This window comes from Jaculus jaculus, chromosome 6 (genome assembly GCF_020740685.1).
Source record: "Jaculus jaculus isolate mJacJac1 chromosome 6, mJacJac1.mat.Y.cur, whole genome shotgun sequence".
NCBI lineage: Eukaryota > Metazoa > Chordata > Mammalia > Rodentia > Dipodidae > Jaculus > Jaculus jaculus.
The window spans coordinates 67,276,409-67,282,298 of record NC_059107.1 but is presented as its reverse complement, the minus strand read 5'-3'; the positions used below and the strand labels follow the sequence as shown (position 1 = coordinate 67,282,298).

General features: G+C 39.1%; 1 pseudogene; it reads right to left on the bottom strand.

The window, feature by feature from the left end:
• Positions 1–3,811: 3,811 nt before the first annotated feature.
• LOC101614917 lies at positions 3,812–4,259 on the bottom strand (annotated as a pseudogene).
• Between the last annotated feature and the right edge of the window lie 1,631 nt (positions 4,260–5,890).

Sequence of the window (5,890 nt, the reverse complement as noted above, 5' to 3'; positions counted from 1 at the left end):
GACCCAACAGGTTGCAATAGTGGCATGTCTGTTATGGGTGACACCAGTTGATCTTTACTTGGACTGGAGCCCCATGCCACAGGAGGGAATACATGCCTGGTACTGAAAACCTAGTCAAAAGCCCTATGATGGAAGCTTTTGGTGGTGGGGGGGGTCATGAGCCCTAGAGTATTATACTGGCTGTTGTCTAGCTAAATGCACATATTATGCTCACCAAACTGCCTAGTAAGCACTTTTCTTAACATTCATAACATGTACTAATGCTACTTTCACTTTTGGTTAGAGAAGCTTCTCTTTTCAGATGGTGGTGGCCACTGAAATAATTCAAAAGTCACCCTACTGCTGAGAAGCAGTGACAGAGGAGTGTTCAGCACTGAAACATCTCTATCACACCCTCTAAGTCTCAGAGTCCATTGCAGAAGAGGTGGTATAAAGGAAGGGTAAGTCTGCTTACAATGCAACCTTCCAGACACAATTTGGCCTGGATATCCATGACCTTTCTGTACATACTCAAGGCCCTCACAATAGGAGGAAAAGATGATGACATCAAAATAAAACAAAGACTAATTGAGAGGGGGTGGAATATTATGGAGAGTAGATTTGTCATGGGGCAAATTGGGAATGGGGAGAGAATTATCTTGGTTCCTTTTCTTTTTTAATTTTTTAAAAAATTTAGTCACTGAGAGAGAAAGAGGCATATGAAAGAGAGAGAGAGGGAGAGACAATTGGTGCACCCTGGCCTAAGCCACTGAAAATGAACTTCAGACACATTTGTCACTTTATGCATCTGGCTTATGTGGGTCCTGGGGAGTCCAACCTGGATTCTTTGGCTTTGCAGGCAAGTGCCTTAACCATTAAGCAATCTCTCAAGTCCATCATGGTTTATTTTCTATAATTATGGATGTTGTCAAAAAAAAACAACTTTTTTTAAAAAGGAATGTATATTTGGCAACATATGGATGTAATGTTTTTTAGATATCTCTTAAGTCCATTTGTTCTACAACATAATTTTATCTGGATTTATCTGGATGCTTTTCTGTTTATATTTTTGCTAGGATTACCTATCAGTTGATGAGAATGGGGTATTGAAGTCACCCACTACAATTGTGCTTAGTGTTATCTGTGACCTGAAGTCTAATAGTGTTTGTTTGATAAAATTGGGAACCCCTATGTTAGGTGCATATATGTAATATCCTCTTGTTGGATGGTTCTTCTAATCAATATAAAATGACTTTCTTTAACTTTCCTAACTAATGTGGTTTGAAGTCTATCCTGTCAGATAGTAGGATAGCAACACCTGCTTGTTTCCTAAGCCCATTTGCTTGAAACACCATTTTCCATCCTTTTGCTCTTAGATAATGTGTGTCTTTTATGGAGTAGTGAATTTCTTGGAGGCAAGAAAGGATTTTGCCTTTAAGCCTATGTCTTTTGGGGCATTAAGGCCATGATATTTAGAGTTGTTGAAAGGTACGTGTTTATTCTTGTCATCCTTCTTGTTTGGTAGTGCTTCCCATTTTTCCTTTTTACTCTCTTGTATTAACTATTATGTTTATTTTTTCCTGTTTTCTCATGTGTATGTTTTTCTTTCTCTTTAGTATGAAGGATCCCTTCAAGTATTTTCTGTAGAGTTGGATTAGTGGTCATATATTCTGTTAGCTTGTTATTGTTGTGGGCTGTCCTTATTTCTCTTTCCATTTGGATGGATTGCTTTTCTGGATAAAATAATCTTGATTGACTGTTGTTATCTTTCAGAACTTGGAGTACATCATTCCAAGTCCTTCTGCCTTTGAAAGTTTCTGTTGAATAATCTATTGTTATACTGATGGACTTGCCTTTATATGTGATTTGATGTTTCTCTCTAACTGCTTTCAATATATTTTATTTGGCTTTTGTGTTTAGTAGTTATTTATAATATGGTTCTTTCCTGGTTTTGACTGTTTGGTGTTCTAAAGGCTTGCTTTATCTGTATTGGCATCTCTTTTCCTATTTGGGGGAAACTTTCTTGTATGAATTTGTTGAAAATACCTATTATGTCTTGCAATAAAGTTCTTTTCCTTCTACTATACCCTGAATTCTTCTGTTTGATCTCTTCATAGTGTCCCAAATGTCTTAAAATTTCTATTTATACCTTCCTATTATTTTGTCTTTTGTCAGACTGGACTGGATCTGCCACTTTGTCTTCTAGTCTAGATATTCTGTCATGTCCTTGATCCATTCTACTGGTGAGACTGCACAGATAAGTGCCTTAACAGCTAAGCCATCTGTTCAGGCCCAAGTTTTCTATTTGACTTACTCTTTTGCATTTCTACTATTTCTGATTGGTATTTCTTCACTATTTCTATGTCCTTACTCATGTCTTTTATTCACCTCCTTATTTCATCAAGTTGGTTTCCTGTGTTCTCTTGGAATTCCTTCAGGAGTTTGGTTGTTGTTTGATTCTTTTGAACATAGATATAATAATTCTTTTGAATTCTTTGTCAGGCATTTCATCTAAATCAGTCTCATTTGAGGTCATTTCTGATGGATTTAAAATTTTTGGTGGGTTTATATATCTTGATTTTTTTGTTTCTTTTATGTAGAGATTTATGTTTCTATAATGTAGAGTTTTTTTTATCTTGAGTTAATTTGATATTTGCGTTTTCTAATTATCTGCTGTGTTTATAGGCATGTAAATCAGATGTTATGTATCTTTAGGGTCAGAGCCTAAGGTGACAGGTGTGACTCTTACATTACTCCCAAAGTAACAACAGAAGTGACCCTAGGTGCTGAATGTTGAGTTTCCTTGCTATGCAAATATTCTAGTAGGCTGGATGAAGCAAAATATAGCAAATTCTTAATTCAACTGAGTAATATACACAATCAAAACCAGCATGGGTTATGTATGTAAGAGTGAGTATTAAAACAAACAGATAATCTAACAAAGTCAAAATCTCTAATGGTGTGTGTGTTGCTCCACACCCTTAATCCTGTCAACTGGAAGGCTGAGATTTCTGGTGTTTAATAGATTCCAAGTCAGCTTGGGGCTGATTGAGACCCTGCCCCTAAGAATAACAGTAGAAAAAGACACTATCAGGAAACATCAAAAGCAACAAAATTCAACCGTAAGATATAGCTTATTTAGGAAAGGTAAAGCCTACCAAGAGTACAATAATCAAATCTAACACCTATCCTGTCCTGCCATTGAAGGTGCAATTAGTACTTCCAGTGCAGTCCCATATACCTGGAGTTGGGGCAGGTACTGACCCAGTGTAAGTAGGCCTTATTACCTTTCGAGATGGCTTTCAGTCTCACCTATGCTGAGCGCTTTCCTAGGTCCCTCTTTGTTGTACTGTGGGCTCTGCTAAGCTGGTTGGGTTAGTGGTTCTGCTGTTCTGATCAGCTGTACTGGACACTGTGTGGCTGAGGGGTAGCTGAGATCACTTAGCATCCTGAGATCTCCAGTGGTTCCTGTTGCTGGCAGTTGTGGCAGAGAAGGCTGTGGAAAGTGCCCAAAGTTGTTTTGGAGCTGCTCAGCTGGTCATTTTGGTCTTCTTCTTCAGGAGATGGGCCCTGATTTATTCTCCTTCATTCAGGCTTTTTGACTTTGCGAGGAGGCTGGTGTGAGTGGAGAGACCCTTCACTGTGTCCTCCTCCTGTTGGCTCAGGCAGGGCCTAGTATGGGTGGTGTTCTTTCCAGTGGACCAGTACCACCAGATCCATGGCTTGTTGTGTGGTTGCTAGAAGCTCTGGATCTCTCCTGCTTCTATTAACTGGAAGTACCCTTTCCTAGAACTTTTTTTTTCAGTGCTTCAAATGCAACAGATGACCAGGATTATTTAATCAATGTGTTCAGTAAAAGCTGCATCTTCTCAAGTGTTTCCTCCTTGTATTTGCCTTTTTCCTTTCCTACTTGGCAAGATTTAGCTTTCTGTTCTAGGATCTTCTTGTGATCTTTATCCAGTTTTAGCCTAGTGATAACCACCTAGCTGGGGTGAATGCCCACATGAACATTAGCCTTTTCCCTCTGTACCTGTTCAATGTAGATGACATATTTCTTCCTGTAAACCTGGAATACTTTGCCAATCTGATGACCTTTATAGTGTCCACATACAACCTGAACTTCATCATCCTTTCAGATAGGTGTAGAACAAACATTGTACTTTTGTCTCAGCCCTGTGGAAAGAAGGGAAGACAAAATCTTCCTTCAGATGTCAGAATGTGTATTGCCTTTTATGGGTTTTATTTTTTTGGTCAGAAGTCACAAAGGGACTGAACTTCATTTTGCTAGCTACCACTCCTGCCATGGCTGCTAAAGGGAAGTGATCTGAATGCCACTTCCAGTTTCGTAAGTTTTCCCTTTCCTAGAATTTAATCCTAACATTGTGGTTGGTCAAGTTCAGCCCCCTGAATAAAACAGACAATAAACCTATCCAATATCCAGACCTTCTTTGGAAACCTTTAAGTATTTTTTTGTACCTAAGTACAATTCCTCAGTACCCACATAAAGCCAGATGCACAAAGTGGCACATGTGTCTGGAGTTCATTTGCAGTGATTGGAGGCCTTGGTACTTGCATTTTCTCTCTCTCTCTCTCCCTATGGCTTAGTGTTTCATGCCTTTAATCCCAGCACTCAGGAGGCTGAGGTAGGATCACTGTGAGTTTGAGGCCAGCCTGAGCCTACATAGTGAATTCCAGGTCAAGTCTTCCTCAAAAGCCCCAAAACCAAAGAAACAAAAACAAAACAAAGAAACAAAAACCAGATGTATAATTCAATGTATAATTCAATCCAATGAGCATTTTATTATGCCACCTTTTTTAGGTGATAGTGATACAAAAATGAATGCAATTGAGACCTTTCCTTAAAGAACAAAGAGAAACTGGGTGTATTGTTGCCCAGTGAACATATTGGCATACACTGGTAGTCCCAGCATTCAATAGGCAGAGGCAAGAAGTGGATCACCACAAATTCAAGGTCAACCTGGTCTATATAGTGAGCTCCAGGCCAACCAGAGCTACATAATGAGTGTTAGATTTGGCTGGAAGTAATGGACTAAACTAATTAAAGTATCACTTGCTATTACAAAGTAGGAACAAAGTGATGTGGAACCACCTTGCAAGAACAAGAAAGATGCTGAATTATATAATTATGTGAAGCTATTTACCCATGGGACATTAGTTGTAGCAAAAATTGTGGTCTTTCATAATCCCTTTTTATTGGTATGTGTGTATGATGTGTGTGTGTGTGTGTGTGATCATGCTCATCCAACACATGTGGATGGAGGTAAGAGGACAGTTTTTGGGTTTTGATCCTTGTCTTCCAACATTTTTGAAGCAAGGTATCATGTTCACTGCTGCTTCCATCAGGCTCATGAATCCATGAGCTTCCACCAGATTCTCCTGTATCTGTCACCCTTCTTTTTTTGTTGTTGTTGATGTTGTTTTTTTGTTTTGTTTTGTTTTTCGAGGTAGGTCTCTGGTCCAGGATGACCTGGAATTAACTCTGTCATCTCAGGGTGGCCTTGAACTCATGGCAATTCTCCTACCTTTGCCTCTTGAGTGCTGGGATTAAAGGCGTGCCCCACCATGCCCGGCTACTGTCACCATTCTTGACCTCCTTTCATGGTTGGCATTACAACTGCCTGCCACAGCACGTACCCTTTTACATTGGTACTAGAGTTCCAGACTCAGGTACTCATACTTTTGTGACAGATGCTTTATCCACTGATCCATCTCCCTACTCCCTAGCAGTCCTTTTCTATTCTTTATTTTAGCACATATATTTGTATGTGTTTGCATGTGTGTGGGCATACTAATGCTATGTGTCTTCCTCAATCACTGTCTACCTTACTTTAAAAAATTTATTTGCTTTATTATTTTGCATGTATACATGTGTGCATGTGTGTGGGTATGG